At 45.3% G+C, this 12229-nt stretch overlaps 1 protein-coding gene across 1 annotated transcript in view; it reads left to right on the top strand.

Annotated features, from left to right (window-relative positions):
* Positions 1 to 12229, top strand: part of plxnb2 (plexin B2) — a 126935-nt gene that overhangs the window by 24149 nt on the left and 90557 nt on the right. Inside the window, exon 2 of the mRNA XM_022755874.1 lies at positions 1040 to 1226. The gene's annotated coding sequence lies outside the window, so the exon portion shown is untranslated. The remainder of the gene's footprint in view (positions 1 to 1039; positions 1227 to 12229) is intronic.

Genomic DNA, 12229 nt, shown 5'->3' with positions numbered 1-12229 from the left:
CTGACAGCAGTTATTGCTACACTGGCGGCAAAGTGCACAAACATTACTTTAGCCTGATCGAAGGCCCGTAATCGGAGAGGGAGAGCAGAGAAAATGAGAGAGAGCGGCGCATGAAGCTGCTACCCCCACTCGGGAGCACCGTTGAGGTTTCCATCGCAAAGGCTGATGCAAGCAGAGGTCCCGTGTGGATAATACACACTTGTAATGCAGACAAACACACATGCATACACCAAACACTCTTGCTGTCAGGGCTCACTGAGCGCAACCTGTCCCAGAGCACCTCAAACAGCCCCACCCAATCTGAGCTAAGATGAGATCTCTTCAGTTTACCCTCATCTTTGTCTCACTGTTGCGCACACATGTATGTGAGATCTCTCCAGACCACCAAAGCATGTAAATGTGTATTTCCTCTGCAGAACAACAGGTGTGTCATAGCTAATGTATGTGTTGGTTCTTGATCTGTTTTTTTCGTTCTGCACGCCTGCGCTCTGCCGGCGAGGGATTTGTGATGAAACGAGCCGACTGGAAATCTCTCTCCCTCTCTTTCTTTCTCTCCTCCAGGGACTTTCAGTAGTCTGCATCCTCCTCTCCTCTCCTCTCCTCTCCTCCTCTCCTCTCCTCTCCTCTCCTCCCCCTCTTGCTCTGATCTTCCCTCTGATCTGCCGTTGTCTCTGTCACAAAGAGCAGATTCTCAGCCTGGTAATTGCATGTCTGCTGGCCACCACACCTGTTGCTGTCAGTGCAGCGGTGTGGGAGAGAGGAGGGAGCTCTGCCCTCTGGCCTCTACAGCTCTAACCCCCTCACCACCACCTTTTGCTGCGGGTGTAAGCCCACAGGGAGGTGGGAGTGCGATTCGGCGAGTGTGTACGTGTGGTACGGTGTGCTCTCACAGTTGATTTTGTTTATCTGTAACCTTGAGCGTCACCTCTAGCGCGTGTGTCCGTGCAAATGCATGTGTGTGTCTTCTCAAACCTGGCCAATGCTGATGGTTTACTCTCTCCCCCCCTAATCCTCTCTTCTTCTCTCTCCCCTTATCCAGAGCCTGGGCCCTTAATGAAGCTGGGGGTCAGCGGCAGTGTGCGGCTAATTGGCCAAGTTTGCCCGGGGCTCTGGCTGCCTGTGATTGAAGTGTCCAGTGAGGACCTACTGTGCAGCCGCCGCTGCACCCTGCTCTGTTCCACTCCAACAGCCAAGGCGCTCGCTGCACCCTTGTCTGCCTCCCCCTAGTGAGTACCACCCGAGGTCATTCTATTTTCACTTACACTCCCAATACTTTGTCCAGTTTTCTTTCTTCTTGTATTATTTTCACGCAACAAAGAGTCTGCAGGCTCAGACTTTTATCTGAATCACCTGTCCTGCATGTCGCACTGTTTTTTTTTCCTATAAACATTTATCTTTTTGTGCCTCATTTTTCCAAGCTCCTATGTGTCTCCTCTTTCTCTGTCTGCATTTTTTTTTTTATTGCTAGACTTTCATTCCCACACTCAGTCCCAGCATTTTCTCACTTTCCTTGGCTTGTGCCACCCTCACACTCTTTCACTTGCCACAGTGGGATTCGAGCAATTACCACGGTCCCCCATTGGCTAGCAGCCAGAGGAAAAAAAAAAACACACACAACTTCCAGCTTATTTCTCTGACGATGGGTCCAGCAGTCCCAGCCCTGGCCAAGCTGTATGGCACTGTTCTGACTTAACAGGAGGGGTTGGAGGCGATGGTGGAGGGTGTTGGGGTGTCTCTAATTAGTCGAGTCTCTGGTTTCTACTCGTTAAGGAAGTCCTGGCTCCTATTGTTTGGCTGTCAGTGCAAGAGTAGAGGTAGCGGGGTGATAGTGAGCTCTAGGGAAAGGACTGAGCAGATAGGGTGTAGAGAGGAGCGAGAGGAGAGTGAGGCTGCAGCTCTGCTACCCAGCAGATAGTTGACCGTCTCACCTGGGAGATACTCTGGCAAGGCTCAGCCTCCAAGTGCCATAGTACACCAACGGAGACACTTTTTGTTATTGTGCTCATAGAAGTGGAACATTTCTGGCTAGTAAATGGTCAACACTGTGTTTATGTGTCAGGAAACAATGGTCCAATTATAAGTCAAGTCTTAGCCTACAAGCCGGGATAAGTTATATTCTGTCAAAACTTTATTTGCACACCAGTAACTTTCTACTCTTGTTTATTAAGGGCTGCAAGCCATTAAATTTGCTCTGATGCTCATTAAACGAAGATCCTTAGCAATTAATTGCTGCTATTATAGTTTTATATAGACAGCTGTAAAATCTTCTTCTGGTCATACTTCACGCAGGAGTGGAAAAACTCTAGTCACCATGACTCACTGGGCTGATGAGATGAAAGAAAAGGTGAGGAATATTAGCATGCACATGATGTGCTGTATGTGAGCTTACCCACTGTTCACCACTTCCTCCTAAACTGTTTCTGTGGTGTACTTTAAAACCCAAAGCTGCCACAAAGCCTCAGGACTTGCTGGTTTCTTAGTGTGCTACACTCGTCCATCTGTGCAGGGCTTAGCTTGACAGACAACTCCTTTTCTCACTCATCTTCTCCATAATCAGCTGTTTGCTTAGGTCATAACTCTTGTGCTCCACTTTCCATCGCGTTTCCTCCAGGCCTGCATGCCTGCCAGCCCGGCAGCCTGCCCGCTGGTGTTAAAGATAAACAAAATATGGCTCATTTGAAATGTAGGCTACCCCAGGTGGTTGTTCTGGTTGTGCTGAATTAATAGTACTTGGGTAAAGAGATGGCTTTGCCCAGAGTACTTAAGCTACACTTGTGACCCAAAAACATGGCACATTAAAAATTCAGTTCACTCGATACTTTTGGAGTTTTGTTCAGTTTTTATCCCTTTGTTGTTCCCATGTTTCGCCTCACATCCCAGAAGATGGTGTAAATGTCATGGTAATGACATGGTTTTTGGTATCCATGTGGATTAGGAGGTGTCAGTCATTTCTCCCATGAGGCTTCGCCTTGGCACAACCCAGGAGCAAAGAGGTACTTTGGGATGAATGAATTAGGATGCGCAAGAGCAAACAAGTTTGTTTTTTTTTCATTTTGTTTTCTCTTGTTTTTCGTCAATGGGATGATGGGGCCTATATTTTTCTTTTCCCGTGTGCGACGCTGACCTTTTTATCTGCTGCATTACTTTTAGATAAGTTTGAACGTTAATCAGTGCAGTCACCTATATAGTTCTGCACCCTTATTCATGTGTGAGATACGCCTTCAGTTTACCTTTTTGAATGTGTTCCTTTGAAGGATATAGCAATTATAGGTAAACAGGACCATTTAATGGATAGTAATACATTTGGCACATAGTATTTCAAAGAGGAGGCTCATAGAAAATATTGTTTTTGAAAAAGGCTCCACGTTTGTTTAGAATATTGCTGATGGCGATACCCTAACTGGCACTTTTGAAGTTGGTTCAGGTTAATCAAGTGAGGAGAAAGCTGTCCGACATCAAAAGTCCTTTCTATGATATTCAGAATGACTCAGAATTTAACTATGCATCCCCAGAGATGAGAGTGAATAATTCATTTGTCACACTAAATCAAAGTGATCATCCTAACTCTAATGCCTGGGATCTATGGAAACTCTGAAATTGTCACAATGGTTTGTCAAATGACAACGTGATGTAGGCCAAAAGCCTGGTGCTACTATAAGGTCATGGTGGAAAAAATGCCCTTTCAAAAGCTTCATGATCCTACTGTGTTTGTTTGTATTTTTTTTTTCCTCCTGGGCCACGGAGACATTTTTGTCAGTTTTCTCTGCAGTGAAAAATGTATAATTTAATTCCGGGCTTTAAAAAATGCATCATCACCAAAGCAAGGTATTGCAGTGCCGGCATAATCTAACACCTTCAGAATGTGTAAAAGTGGTTAAAAATGCTGCTAGCCCCCTCCAGACATGCCTGCCAGATGATAAACTATCACCGCAGGCCAACACAGACATGAGGCCCTCAACAGTAGCCTACGTTTGGTTTTCTCATCGAACACTGCAAATGCCATGTCCTTGTGGTACCGAAATAATATAAAACACCTTGTTCCTGACTCATCAACCCTTTCCCACCTCCTCCGAGCTCCCCCAACTCCAACACGGCTCTGCAGCTCTCCATTTTTCCATCGCCCCCTGTGAATATCCAAGCTGTCGAGGCTGACTGGGCTGAACATTTTCTTGCCAGGGCACAGTTGGAACAGATCCGGCCTCCGGGCCACATATACTGCTCCACTCCAGCCCCTGCAAACAAGGCCTGCCCTGCGCAACTGTCATCTAAATGCTAAGCGCCTTGGATCTCCACAGTAGATTCCTTTTGTACATACTTAATCGTGTTTTTGAGACTGTCTGTCCTATTGGAATGTAATAGCTTTACATGGTTTATAGCGTGCTGAGCTTGATGAGCTGCTGTTTGAATTTGCACTGAATCATCATTAGAGAAAGAGCCTTTGTTAATCCACAAGGTGTACAGTTCCAGAAATCTGTATAGATGATGCAAATGCTTTTTGTTTGGTTCCAGTATTTGAGGATTATGTTCTTTACTGTACTCAGAGGCATACTCTTTTTGAAGCAACAAAGTTTTTTTAATGGTTTACAAAACCGTCGACCGAGTAAATCGCCTATCTGCGCCCTCTGTGACTGAGAAATGTGGCCGTCAGCCTTTATGAGAACATAAGCTAAACAGCCAGGCCAACTGTAAGGGGAGGTACACTGAGAGACAGACTCCAGACGAGCCTCTCAAATAGTTTCATGTCAAATCCACAGACATACAAATCTCCACAATGATCTGCCAAGTTTCTGCAGAATTCAGTGGAGCAGGAATAGCAGAATTTCACGCCCCCACCCCCGCCCCTCCTCTCAGCCATCGCTGGACGGCGCTTGGCAGCAGAAGGTGATGGCAAACAGCTGCGAAAGTCAGTGTGTGTGTGTACATGGTTGAATAAACTCACCAGATAAAGAACTGTGTTTTTATGCTTTTTTGTCTTTTTTTCTTTTTTCTTTTTTCTGTGGAGGCATCTCTTACACGGCAGACGAGTCAGTTATACTAACATAAATCTCACAGTGGAATGAATGAAATATGAATGTAGATGCAACATACAAACCGTTTCAGTAGTTAAGAGGCTCCAGAACTGTTTCCGAACTGATTCTGCAGTTTTGTTGGCAGATAAACAAGCAGGAGCAAGAGGGAAAAGAGAAGATGATAATGGACTTCCCTTGCAGCTTAATTCCTTCCTGTATCTGGCAAAAAGGAAGTAAAGCCAGGCCCCTATTGGCTTTCTTTTTACTCCCTTTTTTTTTTCTTTCACCAACAATGTTGTTTGCATGCTGACAAGCATAGGAGAAGATTTTGGGGGGCATGCGGGGGATATGTCTTCCTCAATATTTAGAACACCCCCCCTCAGTCAAAAGCTGCAACATTACTCATAGATGCAACAATGGCTCAGACAGGGGCAGGTCTTTTTTCTCAAGCACTTTTTGTACTCCCAAAGTTTGAATATGAATGATGAGCTCATGCAACCACTGAGTCTTTTGAATCTGAGGACATTTTTCTCAAAAAGTCTAAAGTAAGTTGTGAGCCACTAGGTGTTTATTGTTAGAAGTGTTGTTTGTTAGTTTGCTAACTAATCATAAGGTACTGTTGCCTACACATAAAAGCTATCTAGCTAAGATAGCAGCTGACAAGCTACTGTCCAGAGATAAAGACCAGTGGCATGTGATTTGTGGGACATTTGAATTTGAGAGTGGGACTGCATTATATTCTATTATATTTTGAATTGTCACCAAGTGCCTGAATTTCATGTTTGCTTTTACATAAATAAAAACATTTCCACATTAAACTGAAAACACAAATTGCTGCATTCACCAGAATGCAGGAAATTAAGTGTTTGACGCTCAAAATTTCTTGGGGGGAGGACGCCCAGCAATCACCCCCCCTTAATGTATCCCCGCCAAAGTTGAAACGAAACCCATGGCGATGCTGACTAGTATATTGTCAGGAAAGAAAACCACGAGAGAATGATTCAGCAGGTCCTCTGGATGCTTCTCTGCAGCTGCCAGAGATGTGACTGCTCAGAGTCACTGAAGTCTCTTTTATTTGGGTGTGCTGAGCAATATAAATAATGAAATGGAGCCAGTAATTGGTGGTTCTTGGTAATTAGGACCAAGCTGTCAGCTAGGGAAGTTGCCTCACTCTGATGCTGCTGCAGCAAGGGCAGTAATTACTATTATCCATGGGGGTTGTTGACACAACAATAATCCTATTCTCAACCAGGATAGTGGGGCTTATGTTTACTGTGCCCACATTTAAGAGGTTCAGCCACAATAATGCCAAAGACATAAAGCTTTAAGTATTTGTGTTAATGTCCATCATGTGGCTAAAACCAAATTAAGTAAATAAAGGAGAGTGACCTCCTTGTTTACAGTAATGGCAGTTCTGCTTGGTGCCTATGTGAAGAGCTCGGCCATATTTTCATTAGTCAAACAGTTTGACTTTTTCCCTGCAGGCGGTGTGACGCCCAACCATAAACAGCATTATCAACCATCTCAGCAGGTTTTCTAATACCCCTGTAATCCTGTCATTTCATTCATGGATACCGCCGGGGTTATTCTGGGCCTGGAGCGTATCTGCCCGCCTGTCTCTGCTCCTCTGTGTGAGAGATTGGATTCCCCAACTCCCCTTCTGCTCCGTCTTACCACACACACACATACACACCGAACACGCCAGCACACATGTTCATGCCCGAATGTTCGCTCATCTCTTGTCAGATCCCCATAGTGTAAATGGGCCGGTCAGACCTGATGATATATAGGGTAGAGGACAATGGCGCCATATAGCCTGTATAGGGGATGATTCCTAGTTGTGGATAATAACTTATCCTCGCAGTCTGTTCATCTGGCTCGAGACTTACAAGCACAGCATTTGCCCCATGAGATGGAGAAAGCGACTGGCCTCAAAAGCAGAGTACCCAGGTGACATTTCCTCCTCCTGCTATCATGCAAAGTAATGAACCTCCCGGTGACTCGCATGACTTCATGCAAGATAGTGTGGAGTGTGATTATTGGGTGGGTGGGAAGGGGCAGCTTGGGGATGTGAGGGTGAGCAAAGGGAAGGCGAGTTGCTGTTTTCACCTATACAGTAGCACACAACACGCAAATTGCATCGGCTCTGAATTAAACATGTGGCACCTTGTTGCTTGAGGCGTGATGGACATTCAAACATATTGCAAGGCAGAGAAAATGGCTTTTTAAGTAGACTATTTATGGTGAAGATATTGTATTCATTTGATTATAATAAAACATCCATTATACTCTGAGTGAACGGCATGGGGAGGTGAGGCCGGCAGAGTGCAGCTCAATGTAATAACAACTGTGCGTCTGCTCTAAATGAGCCAAGGAAAAGAGCGGGTTCCTGTAGATATTAGTTTCCTTTGTAGGGGTGCTCAGATCTGGTGATATGCTTCGCGAGGAGTAATAAAGAAATATATCTGTTTTTATTGTGCCTTGGCGACAGAGTTATGTTTAGAGCTAGTATAAAGAGCTGGAACATGGCGTAAAATGATATTATGGCCCATTAGGTGGGGGCCCGAGCTAAGCATCGCTAGCGGTAACCGAGGACTGGGGGTAATGGGGCCGCGGCGTATTGTCTGTGATCTGCTCTTTCACTTCTCACTGATTGAATCGTCTACATCACTGGCACTCCATCTCCTGGGGAACCGGAGAGACGAGGTGATTTTGGCTGAAGACATCACTCTGTCAAACCTGGGAGATAAGAGAATAGGGTGGGGAAATTGGAAGAAGTGCGGGCGGGGGGGCGTTCTGAAATGTAAAGGAAAGGTGACGTTCAGGAATTATAGTTAGATTGGAGTGTAGAACAAACTGATCCCAAGGCGTATAGGCGTTTCTTTTTTGGAATAGAAATCATCTTGTTTTTATTATAGCTGCCGCGCATAGGGGCTCTTGCAACAAAACAACAATAAACATGGTTTACTTTAGTTGGATTTCTAGCTGTGAACAGACGAAAATATAACTGCTCTCCAGCTGTCCTCTCTAGGCCTGCTTATGCTGCACTACAGCCTTAACCGATGCTCTCAAGGTTTTTTGTCTCCTCACCTTGTATCTGTTTCTCTCTCTCTCTCTCTCTGGTCTGGATCTCTACAGAGCCGGCCCTCTGCTGCTGGGGCTTTCCCCAGTGGATATCTGTGAGAAGGGTTAGGATCATATTAAGGTTCCTCTCCTTCTGACAGAACCTTTGCCGTGCTCTTCCCTCAGGACCCACTCCTGCTCGGCATACTGTAAGGAAGGGTCTGCAAGAGGGGAGAAGCAGTAAATTAGCATACCCGGCTTCTCGGGAGCCTCCTGCTCAAGGATCGTCTACACCGAGTAAACCCTGCCTGTAAACTCAGCTTCACCTCTCTCCCTCGCCAGCCTACAACCTTTTCCAGTTGCGTGTTGAATAGGTCAGGCGTTGTGTTGAGCGGTATAGTTTATCTGCGGTACGGCGTAGCCAGCATGGGGGCTCGGGAAGTAATCTGAACCAAGCAGGCGAAGAATGTCAGGCATCCTGAATGGAACCAGATGTGTGTTTTTGTGCTCACTCTGTCTCACAACGCGTGCCCTTGGTGACTTTAACTCACACATAAGACTCAGAGACTTAACATGAGCGTGCTTCTCGGAGCATACTCACACACACACACACACACACACACACACACACACACACACACACACATACACACACACACAGACTCACAAGAAGCCTGCAGGAGCAGTCTGGCTTTCATAACACAACAAGATGATATGATAAGAAACAGGATCAGCCAGAAATGGCCACTGCAGCTTTGTTTATGTTGACATATCGTGTGACCTCCTCCCCTCCCCCCACAGATTACCCGTCAGATTGTTTGTACATGCCAGGCTGTTTTGACCATCAGATGAGCAACACACACACACACACACACACACACACACACACACACACACGCGCATATTTCCCCACACGCATATTTCCCTCTGCATTTTTAAGACAGTTTTCCAAATCTTTTCTTGCATCCTTCTTGCATACTCTTTACTTGCATGCTTTTTTCACTTGTTTTGCTTTTGTATGTTTTGCATTTTGTGTTAACCTCAGTGAAAGAATTGCACAAAATATGTGCAACACCAAGTACTACAACATCTAAACAGTAACTGAGTGGCTTGTGTTGGAAGCTAATATTGTATTTGTTCATATTTTCTGAACTTGAACAGGCAACTGTGTAAATCTTAGAAGAAAGTACTGGATATGCCAAAACCAACAGTTTTCTCTGCAGTGTATTATGGGACACTGAAGAGATTACACAAGCAAGGGATGGATACCTGATGAAAATATTTTTTGTAGCAAGAGAAAAGGCTATAATTAGAGGTTAGTGCACAGTTGAGTCTCTACTTTTTCCCTCAATCTACTGAATGGAAAAATTGGTCCACGTTTTAAAAGCCGTAGAAAATGGAAAAGTGGAGCATTTACATGAATTGAGATATTAAACAAGTGACCTAATAGACCATTTTCGTGATGGACATTTAGTTATAGTGGGGAAAAAGCTGCAAATTTAGCTGTCAGTAATGTTATTAATTACACCTATGCTTTTCCTGCAATAATATGTCAATATATCTGCCTAGAAAAGGTCTGTTGCTTGGGAAAATAAGGATGTGTTTACATGTCTGATTACCCTACGACAATTTGTTCTGTGTGATATTGTGTTTGATCTGTTTTGGCCTGTTGCCAGTTATGAATTTGAAAACTCTGTAAAAATGTAAGTGTTAACATCACCATGTGGTTTCTGGCATTACACCCATATTGCGTAAGTGTTGACCTCGAGGCTGTGGCTAAAGCACTTAGATGGTTCCGCCAGCCACACACAAAGGCTTTTCAAATCTATTCCACATCCAAAGACTTGTTTCTCCTTCTTCTTGGCTCTGCTATACCATCAAAGGAAGTGGTGTTCATTGGCCGGGGCTCTTTCCTGGCAGGAATGTGTGACTAAGTGTGTGCGTGCTTGTTGCCTGAGCATGTAGGCCGGTATCAGCCATCACCACAGGAAATGACCAGCCGTTTGCTTTGAAGTCCCAGCAGAGTTTTTCATTATTCCTACTATCTCCGGAGACACAAGGCGACAGACCCCGCCCCCCCCCCCCCCCCTTACATTGCTGATGGTCTGCGCTCACCCTCCGCTGCTCCCCACTCAGAGCTGTGCCACCAAATGCCTGTTAGAATGCAGAACAAGGGTCTATTAGCATAGAGTATGGGAGTGCTGGCCGCCACAGGGCAAAAACCCCACCACTACCCCCTCACTTCTACACACCACACTTGCCTGAAAAGGCTGAGAGGGCACGTGTAATTGCATTTTCTTCTCCCTGTGCAGAAACTCAAATGCAAGACACGGGAAATTCTAAGATTCCCCAACCCTGGCTCATCCTTCCACTTCCTCTTTCTCAGTTATTCCCACTTGCCTCACCGCTCACCTCCACCCCCTTCAAGCCTCCTCTCCTTACGCTCCTAGCATGTCGAAATGTGTGGCGTGCGATGAAATTAATTGGATCGCAGGGTAGAAGTGTTCAGCCCCCTGTGGTGTGCTGCTGTGTGAGGTAAGATTGGCACGCGCTTGCCAGAACCTGCTGGAAGACCAAGAGTTGCTCCGTTACCGCCGTGCCAATCTGGAGCTTCACTTCCTACACGCAGTCTTACATGGAATCGAATCTTTTCACAGACACGATACCATACACTACTCTCCCACACACACGCACACACACACACACACACACACACACACACACAAACAAACAAAAACTGTCTTTTCTCCAGTGGTTTATACAATATATATGTACAACTTTCAGAGCAGGCAGGCAGATGTGTTGTTTATCTGCCAGTAGGGCGCATGCCAAGACAACATGCCTTGGTTGGGTGTGGTTGAAATCTGGGTTAGGAAATCCCTTGTCGAGGTTATTACATGCAGTAATGCTAATGAAGCTTTTGCTCCAGTAATGGCATTACCAAATGGAAACGCTAACCCACATGTTCTAATCGAGCATTATAATTTACAATGACAGAATCCTAATGACTGAATATCTAGTCTACGAGCACCAGGACAATCTGGATCGTGTGTATGTTAATTCAGGCTTTTATGAGACACAAAAGCAGAGACTCAAGGCTACAAGCCGTTTGTGTGAAGTTGCTTGTAAAAAAAAAAAAAAAAAAAAAAAGCTGTTTTACTCTCTCCTAGAGGTGGTCTATTTGTTGAAACCAGTGCCAGTGCTGATACCGTAGCTTAATGAATATAAACCTGCTGTACAAACCCCCTTTTTCATTTAGCAAATTTATTCCGCACTTCTCAATGCATGAGTGTTTTCTCTTGTATAAACACGAGCAGCCATACAAGAATGGAAATAGCAAAGTTTCAGGCGCTCCGGTGGCCAAGGGGTTTAAAGCACTGACCATGAACTGCAACATCCGTGGTTCGGGTCCAGCTGGGGATCTGTGTTGCATGTTGTTCCATCGTCTCTCTGCCCTCATTCTCTGACATCCCTCTGCTGTCAATCATGTAATGAAGGCATAAAAGCGTATTAAAAATGCAAAGTCCCCTGATTGAGATTAAGTATATATCCTATTGAGATAAGCAAATATGTAAGTAAAAAAGGCTTAAAATATGACCAAACGTTCAGTGCCAACTTTTATTATACAACAGTCTCAGTAATCAATGTTATGGACACATTTTAGTAAGAACTCAAAAAGCATCAGGGTTCGATACCCGGCCCTACAGTGTCCAGCTTTTTCCATTTTATGTGCGGAGTCTGTCTCGTGTCGTTATAAAATGCTTTGTCTGTTAAGAGGTTGCTGTTTGCCCCACCCCACCACCCCCAACCCCACCCCACTCTGGCTGTCTGATCGGCGCTGTGTGGCTGTGGCTTTTTGACTTCTCTGTTTGGCCTTCTCCCTCCGTCCTGCCGGCTGGCTTTGTCTGATTTATGACAGTCTGGAGCTAATGGTACAGAACCAGGATTTGTGTCTGTGGTGTTGTGACTGGACCGGTGCCGGCTCATTGGCCTCCTCACTTCTCTCTCTGTCTGCCGCTCTCTCTCTCTCGCTCTCTCTCTCACTTGCTCCCTCTGGATGAGGTGAGCAACAAAGTGAGATGGCCGGTGAGCAACTCGGCTGTTGATCAGCGTCCCCGTGCTCCGACTCATTCGTCTTCATCACCCCCTTGACTCAC

This window comes from Seriola dumerili, unplaced genomic scaffold, assembly GCF_002260705.1.
Source record: "Seriola dumerili isolate Sdu_G_001 unplaced genomic scaffold, Sdu_1.0 BDQW01000242.1, whole genome shotgun sequence".
NCBI classification, from domain to species: domain Eukaryota; kingdom Metazoa; phylum Chordata; class Actinopteri; order Carangiformes; family Carangidae; genus Seriola; species Seriola dumerili.
This window is presented reverse-complemented; position numbering and strand designations above follow the sequence as displayed.